At 43.5% G+C, this 14,047-nt stretch overlaps 1 protein-coding gene across 1 annotated transcript in view; it reads right to left on the reverse strand.

The window, feature by feature from the left end:
* LOC115463683 (alpha-1,4-N-acetylglucosaminyltransferase-like) overlaps positions 1–14,047 on the reverse strand; it is an 84,848-nt gene that overhangs the window by 1,891 nt on the left and 68,910 nt on the right.

A 14,047-nucleotide genomic window follows, 5' to 3' on the forward strand; every position in this document is an offset into this window, starting at 1 on the left:
TATGATTTCTGAACATGCGGCATCATTACAGGGCAGACTTTTAAATGCCTAGTTGGGTACATATGCTAATTTCAACTTTGTTAAATGTTTCAGACATAGCCCATTTAGTTGTGTTTAAATAAATGATAGATCTGCATAAAACAAAATATTTCTTTTTATTATTTTGACTTATAAAACCACTTGGCCCTGAAACATGCTAAAAATAAATGGACTATTCTGTGTATCTAAACTGTAAACTTCTAGAAATCAGATGAGGTGAAAATGTGATTCTATGTGCCCCAATGAAAGGAAAGTTTAATTTTACTTCCATTTAATTACAATATATTCCATCTTTGTAACACCGGGCTTCCCAAGGCATATTTCAACCACAGTTAAGATGAACCTATCAGAAAACAGGATATCTTCCACTTAAATGTGCTGTATTCTATAGAACAGTGTAGAAAAATGAGCACAAAATATAGAATTTATTACTGCTGTTCCTTACCAGCTACAATAATTTTTAAAGCTGTTTTAGTGATATTCAATGTCCCCTCCGAAGGGTCACCACCTTGTAGTGGTGGAGGGGCTTCTGTGTTTCAATGACTCTGAGGGCTATGCTGAAGGGTTACCCATATCAGACAGGCCTCTGAGGAGAAACCAGACAAAGACCAGCTTATAATCGAAACTTTTCGCCGGCGATCTTCCGACACAAATCGGAAGATCGCCGGTGATTTCGCAAAAGCGGCGAAAACCGTATAATCGAAAGCTGGCTTTTTACCAGCTTCGCTGCTTTCCCTTCGCATCGCCGGGAAAAGTTCAAGGGGGCGTGTTGCCGGCGAAGCAAAGGCGGGACATGGGCGGGCAGGGGCGTGGCTACCAGATTGCAGGCTTTTGCGGATAACGGAAAAATAAAACCCGGCGTAAATCAGCATTTCGCCGGGTTTACTTGGTCCTTTTATTTTCATGACCAAGCCTCAAAAAGATGCCCCAACTGACCAGATGACCACCAGAGGGAATAGGGAATGACCTCCCTGTACTCCCCCAGTGGTCACCAAACCCCTCCCACACAAAAAAAATAAAAAGAAACATCTTTTTTGCCAGCCTGTATGCCAGCCTCAAATGTCATACCCAGCACCCTGACAGCAGTATGCAGATCCCTAGAACAGTGTTTGGTGGGTGCAGTGCATTTCAGGCAGGCGGACCCAGGCCCATCCCCCCTACCTGTTACACTCGTGGTGGTAAATGTGAGCCCTCCAACCCCCCCCCAAAACCCACTGTACCCACATGTAGGTGCCCCCCTTCATCCCTAAGGGCTATGGTAGTGGTGTATAGTTGTGGGGAGTGGGTTTTGGGGGAGATTTGGGGAGCTGAGCACACAAGGTAAGGGAGCTATGTACCTGGGAGCAATTTATGAAGGGTACTGCAGTGCCGCTTAGGGTGCCCGGTTGGTGTCCTGGCATGTGAGGGGGACCAGTGCACTACAAATGCTGGCTCCTCCCACGGCCAAATGCCTTGGATTTTGCCGGGTTTGAGATCGCCGGCAGTTTTTTCCATTATCGCGGAAAAACACACCCGGCGATATCAAACCCGGTGAAAACAGTATTATCGGAAAAAGATGGCCGGCCATCTTTTTTTATAATACGGGTCTGGCCAGCTGTTGCTCCACCGCCAAAAGAGATCGCCAGCAACCCATTTCAATATATAACAAATCAGAATATGTTTTTTACTATTCCACTGTTTGCATTGTTTTATAATGTCAGTAATACAGTATTCTTGATTTAGCTCATGTAAGCCACATAGAACCTGCATCCAGTGGGAAAATGTGGGATATAAATGCTACAAATAAGTTTATTTTTGGTACATTTGTACCCTGGACTTCCCCACTCATAGCAGGTTCAATGTGGCTTACTTATTATATACAGGTACTTATTTGTACCTGGGACAATGGAGAGTTAAGTGACTTGCATTGTGCCTACAGTGGGAATTGAACCCAGTTCTTCAGGACCAAAATCCACCACGCTAACCATTAAGCCACAGCAATACATATGTCCTGAATGTCTTTTCCACATTATTCAACACAGTCCTACAATACTCCATAAGTATGGAACAACAACATTTCTACATTCTAGCCTGCAAACTATTTTCAAGGTGTCCACAGGTAGGTGCCTACTGAGCCCTTAAGTCATAGTGAGAGAAAGGGGTTCTTGTTACAATTTCTAATCCAAATTACCTGCAGGTGGCTGTGGCCTGTTGGATGGATTGGCCTAGTGGTTAGAGCACTGGTCTTGTAATCCAGAAGTTGTGGGTTCAAATACCACTTCTGCTCCTAGTGACCTTGGGCAAGTCACTCAACCCTCCATTGCCTCAGTTGCAAACATATAGCCTTCCTGGCACTGAGAAACATCCAGAGTACCTGAATATAACTCACCTTGAGCTACTACTGAAAAAGCTGTAATCATAATAAAATCAACAATATATATTTATGTGCCCTTCTGTACCTGTTGTATTTTATTGCAATTGTGAGGAAGTAAACATCCATCTAATGCTTTTACCATTGTTTTCCCTTTTCTCCTCAGCACTATATACCATTGCTCAATGTGAAAAGATGACCCAGCTGTTTGTAGCTCCTTCCTTGCCCTCACCAATGAGGATTGGTTGTGGGTAAGGGTGTCTGGTGATCACAGAGCAAACATCGTCTATGTACTACCTATGGGTATCTGCTAGTTTCTACTTGGCAGATCACTAGTGCTAGACAACATACCTATTATTTACCCAACTCTGTGCTGTGGGGCTGTATGGTAAGGGGGGGGGGAGAGCCTGGATGGGCATTTGTGTTCCTTAACAGAAACGCCCACCCAGCCTCCCCCCTTACCATACAGCCATGCAGTTTGGTTGGAACAGGTGGCCTTCTGTATGGCCACACATCACACCTATGTACCAAAGTTTATCTGTCACAGTTCACCTGTCATGCAATTCATATTGCTGCCTCCTCTCACATCAACCCCAGCATTTGATAATATGTAGTGCACAAAGAGAGACACACACCCTGTTATATCAAAAATATGGAATATGTATTAAAATATAACAAACAAATCAAAATGTACAATATTTCCCCCCTCCAAATCCCTCCTGATGCCAAATCTTCTGCAAGATATAAGTTTGTACACCAGGAGTCAGGGGATGGCCCTTCTTGCCTTCAGCACACAAATTCATTTGTAAATCAAATAGAAGAGATTCAGAACCCTGATTTGGGAGGGGGGGGGGGGGGCATTACATTGGTACAGATGATGTCATAGAGGTGGACATGAGGACAGAGAACCGTTTGTGTGCAGTATTGTAGGGATGTGGGAATGGTTTTCCTTTCTAGTACATAGATTCTATTAATGATTGTGCATGTACACATATCACTGATTCCCTTTGAATGCAGACTACAATTTGTGCTTACATTGCTGAGGGAGCTCTTATATGTATAGCTACAGAAGGGGGCCATGATAGGGGGGGAACGCTTACCTCTGTAATCTGTCCCTGATCTCAGCCCAGGTTCGGATGCAGCGAATCCTGGGGGGCAGGTGGTGGTGACGGGGGAACAGTATACGCCTGTACTTCACGCACAGGTGTACCAGCATGAGATTCTCTCCGACGGAGAAGTTGGGCTGCTTCTCATACTCATGTTTCTCAGTGAATAACCGTTGCAAAACGTGCATCGCCTTATATGGCCGGCCATACGTGATGGCTGGCCTTACGTGCACAGTTCCATATAAGGTTCCCCATCCCATATATGTATAAGTCACTACGTGCACGTCTGGGCATGTATAATGGCTCTAGGCATGGCCGGCCATCACATATGGCCGGCCAAGGACTCTATCGTCATGCGTGCGGGGCCTACATGCTGCGTGTGGGATCTACGTTCGGAGTTTTCCTTATATGGCAGTTTTCCGTATATGGATAATTATCAACAGTGCTGACTTCATATATACAGAATAAAATATATTTCCTATAGCAGGTACGGGGAAAATAGAAGGAACTTTGAAAAGTACAGTAACGTGTTTCTCAAATTCCGTATTCCTCTTTGGCCATCCCTGATTTGGGGGCTCTGACCGTATTATCGAAACAACAGATGGCTGACCATCGTGTGCTGCTTTGGCCGTCATTACTTTTGGCCGGCTCCGACCTTATTATCGAACAAAAAAGATGGCCGGCCATGTTTTTTGAAAATACGGTTCTGGCCAGCTGTTGCGCCGCCGGCAGAATAGATCACCGGCGCCATTCGATTATGCCCCTCAGATTGTCCCAAACTAGGGAGAGTGGATAGATGGTGACCTGAAGCTCGTACGCTCAACGGCCCAGCTGTCCTCTGAAGTTCTGTCTTTGTTTACTTGAAATTTCCTCTCTGCATTTGCAATTACCTTAACTGAGAGGAAGGGGACAATGGGGGGGTCAGCCACCGATGACCAGCGTTTTGTCCCCTGTGCAGCAAGTGCGGGACCGCTGCGCGACGAACTGCCCACAGATGAAAGGGTTGGTGAGTCCTTTAATTAGCGCCGGCGAAGGAGCGTCGATGCTCTTGGACCTAGAAAAAACAACTCCATCGCTCCCGAATTATTCAACCACCATGTCCAAAGGAGTGGAGGAGTGAGTTAGGAGTGTATGCTGAAACGGAAGTCGTTTACAGCTGAACCCATGTCAGCGGTGCCACTCCTAAACCTGTAGAGCTATCAGCTTGGAGTTTTTGGCTCCAGTCAAGGTTACATTGAATATCATCTGGAAGGCGCTCCAGGACCTAACGGTGGTAGTAAATAATTTTGCTTCAGATATAATCTTATTAGTGAGCCACATGGATAATCGAATCGAATCCTTTGAGAATGAAAAATTGATACAGCAAATGAAGTTCTACAGGAGTAGGAAACGGTTAAGATTTTGAAAATGATAATAGACCAGAAAAATTTGAACAAAATGAATATTATTACAGATGATTAATATCGAGATTGTTGTTTTCCCAGAGTTCCGGGTATGACTCCTAAAGTTTTTTCCTCTGAAATGATTCCTCTTAGTATATTAATTCATAAGGAGTGAAGCCTGTGAAACTGGGATTACCTTAATCAGTGAGAATTGGATCAGAGATTCAAGTGTTTGTATTGTTAAATAATTTCTGGTTTTAAAAGAGAAAAAAATGAAATCAGGTGTATTATTTCCACTAATATTGGACAATAAGTATGTTTCCAACGAAATTAATTGACTATACACCGTCTTGGGTTTGAAGAAGCCAACCAGACGATCAATGTGGAATAATGATTCAGATAAATAATAACTGGGGATAATCAGGTTAATACCACATTTCTTTGTTTACTGTTGTTTAATTGATCTCCTTGTTTTGTTTCACTCTCCTTATTTATTTTGTGGTCTAAGAAAGAGAAAGATTGTATATAATCCATTTACCTAGTTGAGATTGTTTTCCTCTAATATTGTATTAATGTACAGTCATCTCTGTATTACTGTTTGCAAGTGACCCTTGTAAAATGAAAAATTATAAATAAATGATTAAATAAAATAGTGATATTCAATGTTATTTCATAGTATATATCTAGATATAGAAAACTTTCAAATAAATAAAAAAGCTATCAAATAAGTTTAAAGAAAAACAGATCTTTTATCCTCCACCTTTTAAGGCACTGCCTAACCTAGACTTTTTACAGATGAACCACGCATAAGCAGTCTGTTATTTCTAATACTCTTTTGCTATTATTTTGGGTGAACTAAAATGCCAACAAGCTCTGCTTACTGGATTCAGCCCACTTAATGGGCTAGATAGGCTCATGCCATCTTCTGTCTCAATTTAATCTCCTTAGTTGGAGCATTTTGCTGGCTTTCTCACTGCTTCTGTAGCCCAGGTGGGGGCTCAGAAGAGAATCTTCAACTGGCAGGGTTTGAGCACCCCGCCAGCAAAAATAAGATTTGGTGTTTGTGTGTGGGAGGGGGGGGGGGGGGGACTTGGAGAAAATGCTTGTCCCCCCTGGCCACCCCAGGGCTCCCCTCAAAAACGAGTTCTGGCTATGCCCCTGCTGCATACATCCATGTGCTAGAGCCTAGCTCACAGCATCAATGTGCAAACCATTGAGGCAGCATTCCACAACATATCCCTGGTCTCCCTCCATTCTTTCACTCTCCCCATCTGAGGTGTTTGGGATCTACCCAAAGTGGAAGACCCCTATAGTCAAGACTTCATGGTAAGACAGAGAAGTGCACACTGCCAAATCAGGGCTATCATTGAACAAGATCTTTGGACTGCTCAAGACATGATTCAGGTGCATAGATAGATCCAGAGGGGAGCTGCTCTACAAACCTGAAAAGGTCTACCAGATATTCATGGCCTGCTGTATCCTCCACAACCTTCCACTAAAGCACAGAGTATTACTCCACGAGGAACTGGAGCCACAGTGTGGGGACACAGAAGAGGAGGAAGAGGCACCCAGTAGCACTGTAGCAAGTGCATCCACACCAGTTGGACATTGCAGCAAGGAATGAACTCAAACACCACCCATTTCTGTGAATGTATTTTTGAATTCACAGGACAAGTGAGGCATGTGCACAATGTGTCACCCACATCACCCATTCTCCATCCCATCAGTGAGTGCCCCCCACCACCTATGCATGCCACCTATAACCACTCCACTATAGCCCACACCCGCATGTGCTTCAACCTCCCCCACCCCCACCAAATATCTCATGAGAGTACTGGTATTATCATGCTTCCTTATTGGTTAGTTCAGCATCCTCCCTCCCGCATACACTCATTCAATTAACTTTTTTGGAGCTGCAAACAATGAGCACAGCCAGGCACAGCAAGGCTCAAATTTGATGGGATGATTCCCAGGTATTGTTCCATATCCGTGTTCAGTGTGTATGACTGAGACCAGGTATTCTTTTAGCATGAATTTTTTATTTAGTGATCTGTAGTAATTTGGCTTGTTCAGTTTTCCCAATAGAGGTATTGAAGTACTATGGCCCACGGTAATATTTAAGGCACCACCTTTGTGCAGGTGAGGGTCTTTGTTTTGTAAGTTAGATCTACTGTAGGTCCTGAGTGGGTATTTTCTGAGGACAGCAGGCAACTTATTCTCATATATGGGTGACATCCTCCATGGCACCCGGTGCAGAAACGCTGCCCATGCTATTTCTTTAAAAGCTTGTAGCAACACTCTCATCATGCATGTGCAGGTGCCATCCTGCCCGACTCGCAAGCATGGGACTAATTAGTATATAAATATAGCTATAGGAGACAACTCCAAGGGGAGGTGGGAGGGTATGTGAGAATACTGCTATCCTCGGAGAATACCTGCTGCAGATAAGTAACCACTTTCTCCAAGGACAAGCACTCCAGGCAATTCTCAAATGTGGAAATCCCTAGCTACCAGGCACACAGAAAACAACAACACTACGACAATAGGAACTTGCAACAGTGAGCTCAAAAAAGTTAATTAACCTGAAAACATATATAAACTGTTGTGAAGGTGACACCTGGACCAGAATAAACTAGGCCTAGGAGTTGGATTCTGAACCCCAAACAAATTCTGCAGAACTGTCTGACCAAACCAACAGTTGCATCGGGTGTCTTGCTCAAGGCAATAGTGGGATGTGAATGTGTAGACTGAAAACCACATTGCAGTCTTGCAAATCTCTTCAATAGAGGCTGATCTGAAGTGGGTTACCAAAGCTGTCATGGCTCTAACATTGTGAGCCTTGACATGACCCTCCAGAGTCAGCTCAGCTTGGGCATAAGTAAAAGATATGCAATCTGCTAGCCAATTAGAGATTGTGCATTTCTTGATGGCAATCCCCATCCTGTTGGGATCAAAAGAAATAAAAAGCTAGGTGGACTGTCTATAGGACCTAGTCTGCTCCAGGTAATAGGCCAATGCTCAATTGCAGTCCAAGGTATGCCTTGTGCTTTTGCCAGGATGGGCATGAGGGGGCGGCCGTGCATGTTTGTTAACAGTCAGAGTTTGTCTGCTGTCATTACCTTTATTGATTTCTTCCAGACAATGCCGCACACTAAAAGAAAAGGGACGGTGAAAGCCCGACTGCCATCAGACAGGACCTCGTCCCCGGTCCAACAGACGCTAGACCATTATACAACAGCTTGTTCTCTTATTGCAGCGGAGACTCCCGTTGAAGGAACCAAGAAAGGAGAAATCGGCCCTTCTGGGAAATGAAACATCATTGTCACCTCCGGATCTTAACCCTCCACCATGTCCCGCATTCTCTAGGGATGAGGCACGATCAAAGTGGCGTCGGAAGTCGATGTTAACTGAGCTTTCGTTGGCAGTGCCTCTTCCCTGGTCGTGGAGGGGAAGAAAATGGAAGCAACTAATGCTCCCGTGGTGATAACCTTGGAATCCACCTGGGGAGCTCTACAACGGTTAACAACAATGGTCACCACTTCAGTTCAAGAAACGACTCATCTGATCAATAAAGTTGACACTAACATTATCGATTGAAGAAATTAAACAAGAAACAACGCACCAAGTTACACAACTACAATCGGAGGTAAAAACTTTAAAATCTGTTTCTAATACTATTATAACTGATGTGACTACAATACGCTGTAAATTGGAACAGATTGAGAATTATAATTGACGTTTGAATTTAAGGATTTTAAATTTCCCGATGGCCACGGGCATAAACTCGATGAATTTTTTCAAGAAATATTTGCAGGAGATTTTACAATTTCCTCCCAAAGCTATTCCCCCCGTAAATAAAAATTATTTAACAATATCTAATTGAAGCAGAGCAGAGCAAGATGGCCCTAGGAATGTGATACAAAATCATGAAACTGAACAAGGATTACAAGATATTTCAGCTTGATTAGAGGAATCACTGAGTGAAATAACTCTTTTTTTTTTTTTGTTACATTTGTACCCAGCACTTTCCCACTCATGGCAGGCTCAATGTGGCAATGGAGGGTTAAGTGACTTGCCCAGAGTCACAAGGAGCTGCCTGTGCCTGAAGTGGGAATTGAATTCAATTCCTCAGGACCAAAGTCCACCACCCTAACCACTAGGCCACTCCTCCACTCCAACCATTTAAGATGTACTTTAATAGTTTCATTCGTATTTGAACAGGATTTAAATTCTGTGTTAAAGATGTATTTTAAGAATTCTTTAAAAACTTTTTGTGGTCACAGAATTTGGATCTATCCAGATGTAACAAAATCCACACAGGACAGAAAGTGGACGTTTTTAGCGCTCAGAGAAGACACAAGGTTCATAGGAGCAAAATTTCTGCTAGCCTATCCATGTAAATGTATAGTAAGATATTTGGATAATAAGTATGTCTTTTGGGAACCAGAACAACTTCGATCATTTCTGGAATTAAAAAGAGTACCCAGTAGACCCAAGGTCTGAGAAAACTGAGATCAAGAAAATTGGAGAGAACACAGTCAGGCCAATTTCTGGACATACGGTATATTGTTTCTCCTATTTGGTTCTCCTTACCTTTAAACACGCTCCCCCTATACCCTTTCCTTTTTTTTTCTTTTTTGTTCTAAGGAAGAGATATTTAATTTCTTGAGAATTTAATTTTTTCCTATTTATTTAATCTCCCTATATTACAACTTGCAAGTGAATCTTGTATAACTTGTAAAGTATAAATAAAATTGTTGAAAAAAAAAAAGGATGGGCATGAGGTTTGGGAAAGAATGTTAGAAGGATGATTAACTGATTTAGATGGAACTTCGACACTACCTTAGGAAGGAACTTAAGGTATGTGTGGAGAACTATTCTATTGTGATGAAATTTAGTATAAGGTGGATCCACTACTAGGGCCTGAAGCTTTGTCAAAAGCAAACCTTGCATGAACCAAACAACTAGAGACTTTCCAGGGATGGGCTTACCCTCTACATGGAAATGGCAAGCACTAATCGCACTGAGGTGAACTCTTACAGAGTTGGTCTTAAGACCAGACTAAGAGAGGTGTAGAAAGTATTCAAGCAGGGTCTGTGTAGGCAAAAAAGTGGATCTAGGGCCTTGCCCTCACACCAGACAGCAAACCTCCTCCATTTGAAAGAATAACATCTCTTAGTGGAATCTTTCCTGGAAGCCAGCAAAACCTTGGAGACACCCTCTGGGAGATAAGAACATAAGAATAGCTATATGGTTATGAGTTATTCGAACTTTCTAGACCACTCAAGCTGCCATGGTAGAACTAAGCAGTGTACAGTCTATTAAAATAAGCAGTAGGAAAGGAATGCCATTAATAATAAGAAATATAAGCAATCTCACAAAGAAGAGGAGTGACCTAGTGGTTAGGGTGGTGGACTTTGGTCCTGAGAAACTGAGTTCAATTCCCAATTCAGGCACAGGCAGCTCCTTGTGATTCTGGGCAAGTCACTTAACCCTCTATTGCCCCATGTAAGCCACATTGAGCCTGCCATGAGTGGGGAAAGTGCGTGGTACAAATGTAACAAAAAAAAGGGGGAGGAAGAAAATCAGAGAGTGATAGCAGAGAAAGAAAAGGTAGATTACATCCAGTTGGTGAAAATCTCCTTAATTTTTTTCAAGGATGATGGTAAAACCAGCATAAACAATATTGCAGTAATCGAGCCGAAATGTGAAAAGAGAAAGAATCAATTTGTGAAAAGTACTGTCATTGAAAAAATGGTGAACTGCACATAGCTGACAGAACAGAAAAAAGAAGTCTTGGATAACTGAGTGATTTGTGGCTGAAAGGATAAAGTAGAGTCTAAGACGATCCCAAGGTATCAAAAACTTGTGACCGGAGTGACCTGGGTCCCTAATAGGGAGATAGGAAATGTAGGAGGAGACAGAGCACCAGTGAACCAGCAGGCGATCATCTTATCCACATTAAGCAGTAGTTGATGATCTACTAACCTTTTTGCAATAGAGTCTAAACATGTCTGTAATGCGGTCACAGAAGTGGGGGAAGGGTAAGAAGAGTAGGTCAGGTAAAGAAGAAGAATATCATCAGCGTAAAAATATGCTGAGATCCCTAATGAGTGGATGAGGGCCGCAAGAGTGCTCAGAAATAAATTAAATTATAAAGGGAAAAGAATGGAACCCTGGGGGACACCACAGGAAAGTTGCTTAATGCTGGAAGAGGAAGAAGCGGTAAAAACTTTAGAAGAAAAGTGAGACAGGAAAGAGGTGAGCCAAAAGAAAGCTTCACCAGCAATATCCAGAGAAGCAAGATGAGAAAGGAAAAGGGAGTGATCTACAAGGTCAAAAGCTTCGGAAAAATCAAGAGAGACAGCTATGATAAGAGTTGTATAAATCTATCAACAGGGCTCACTTAAGAAATTCATGGTTTTACGTCATTATTGTAGATTACCTTTCAACCCTTGAGATGTATTAGGATGTTTGTGTCTCTGGGTGTAGCTACAAACACTGTGTTATTTAGGATTACTATTATCCTTAGAGCGTGAATACTCCTGATACATTTGGGTAGGAATTGTTTCTTGTTATGAATGATATTCCTTTCTGATTTTTATATTGGTATTTTTACTGTAATTTGTATCTTGTAAACTGCTGTGATCTGAGAAGGTCTAGCAGTATAGTAAATTTTAATAAATCATAAACCATATTTTTCTCTCCGAACTTAACTGGAACTGCTTCAAACTAAATATTTGCACAATGGGAATTTACGCATGGGAAGCACCAGAATTTGTAAACTGAGGGGCTCTTTTACATAGTTGCAGTAAGCCCGATGCGGGCTTACCGCTTGTTCTTTCGGGACTGCCGCCAGCCCAACGCAACTGCCGGCAGTAGTCCCGCCCCATGCGCACATCATTTCTGGGGGGAAAAGAAAACCCCAGGAAATGGCTTGTGTAGCGATAACCCGGTGGTAATCGTGCTGCCCAGTTACCACGGGGAGCCCTTATCGCCATCTCAGTGGGTGGCGGTAAGGGCTCCCCGTTGCATGGCCATATGGTAAGAGTTCTCTTACTGCATAGCCATGTGTGCTGGGGGCTTTTTTACCCGCTGTGGGAAAAACGCCCCCTGCCACTACCGCAGGGCCTTTTTTCATGACGCTTCATAATAGGGCCTTTGACCCTTCAAAAGGTGCTATAAATTAACAGTTTAAAAGACAGCACTTTACTTCAGAAATGGTATATTTTAAGAGCAATGGGAGAATTATGATTTGGGGTACAGTTGGTATTGCAGTTATGAGACGGGTTAGGGTAGGAGAATGCAACCACCCTCCAATGATGGGGTGACGTTAGCTCCAGAGAGAGATATAAAGGAGTTAAATTGGAGAAACACATAAAGTACTAATGCCCCAGTATTCAAAAGCAGTTATCCGAATAGTGGGAATTGCTAAGCCAATAAGTGCCTTATCTGCAAATTATCAGTGGCACTATGGTGATAATTCTCAATAGATCACCTAAAGTTATGTGGGAGCAAAAAGCTCCTAAAGAAGGCACTATGGAGCACTGCATACCACTATATAGCAAAGCTGTATAGAAATAATGGTGCCTGAAATTATTCAGCTAACCTGACTTTGTGAAATACAGACTCTGGCTATTTCCATATTTCAGTGCTGGGGCCCAGGGCCACCGAGAGGGGGTAGCAGGGAGGGTAAAATTCCCCGGGCCTGGGCCTGCAAGGGGGGGGGGGGGGCGGTGTCAGGGTCTCTCTCCCTCTCCTGCTCCCAGGCCGCCGGCGCCGCAGTCCCCAGTCTCCACCTGCCTACCCTCAGCTCCCTCGACAGCCCCCTTCTGTCTGCCACCGGGCCTCCTGCATTAAAAAAAAATCTCTAAATCGGCAGCGCAGCGCCTCGCGTCTGTGTGAAAGTGGCAGATTGCCTTGGGCCTTCCCTCACTATATCCCGCCTGCGTCTGATGTAACTTCCTATTTCCACGAGGGCGGGGCACAGTGAAGGAAGGCCCGAGGCGATCTGCAGCTTTCACACAGACCCGAGGCACTGCGCTGCTGATTTAGAGATTTTTTTTTAATGCAGGGGGCCCGGTAGCAGACAGAAGGGGGCTGTCGAGGGAGCTGAGGATAGGCAGTTGGAGACTGGGGACTGCGGCACCGGCAGCCTGGGAGCAGGAGAGGGAGGCAACAGTAGTAGCAATGGGGGCGGGTGGCAGCGATCCTTGGGGCAGGGCCGGGCCGGGCTCGGTCTCTCAGAGGCCCTGCTGGGGCCTGGTGCTTGTTAGGCCTCATATTTGCTTGCAGTCAACAAGCATGCTGAGAAATATCCCAAGGACTGCAGAATTCCCCTTGGTAATTGGGGCGACACAATGACTGGACAAACAATATGATATCTACACACCGTGATCAGTGACCCTGCTATATCTTGCATAGCATATGGCATATTGTTTTGCTTCTCCAAGTCAAAACATATGAAGTCAGCAACTTACTGTTCCAGACTGGTAGGCCCTTATTACCTAGAAAAAAAGGTATAAGAAGCCTCCACAAAAATATGATTTTATCTGGTTGTTATCTAGAGCAGTTATCAGAAGGACCGCTGATAGTGAAACGGCCTGATTCCAGCCAGCCACATCATGGAGACATCTCCTGCTCCTTAAAGATGGCCCTGCTGTTTGCCTGTTTGTTGAGGCATCATCGTTTTACTGTCACCTTCGCTGTTTCCTGAGTGTATTTTTGTTCTTGTTCATGTTTTGTATTATTTTGCATTTTAATTCAATACAGTTTCTTGGACAAAAAAATAAACAAAACAGGAATTTATCACACCTTTTGGAATTTAGCTGTGGGGCAGTATCCAGTATCCAGCATAGTGAAAGCTCCGGAGAAATAGAAGACAGTGGACAGTGACGCTGGAAAAGCTTGAGAGCAGCAACGCTGCTGGGTGTCAGAGAAGTGCACATGTTTCCACTAGCGGTAGAAGCTGGTATGCCTTTTTCAGCATTTTTCCTATTAATTCATGAAGTTGTTTGATCTTTTTCACACAGAGACATATTTATTTGGTTTCTTATTTTGTATATGAGTCTAGTGGGGATTTTTTTAGAACCAGTAGTTTTTCCCCAATTGCTTGGAGGTTTTTTTTTTTTTACACTGGTTCAGTTTTTGTCCCCTAGTAGGAACCAATG

This window comes from Microcaecilia unicolor, chromosome 2 (assembly GCF_901765095.1).
Source record: "Microcaecilia unicolor chromosome 2, aMicUni1.1, whole genome shotgun sequence".
Taxonomy (NCBI): Eukaryota; Metazoa; Chordata; class Amphibia; order Gymnophiona; family Siphonopidae; genus Microcaecilia; species Microcaecilia unicolor.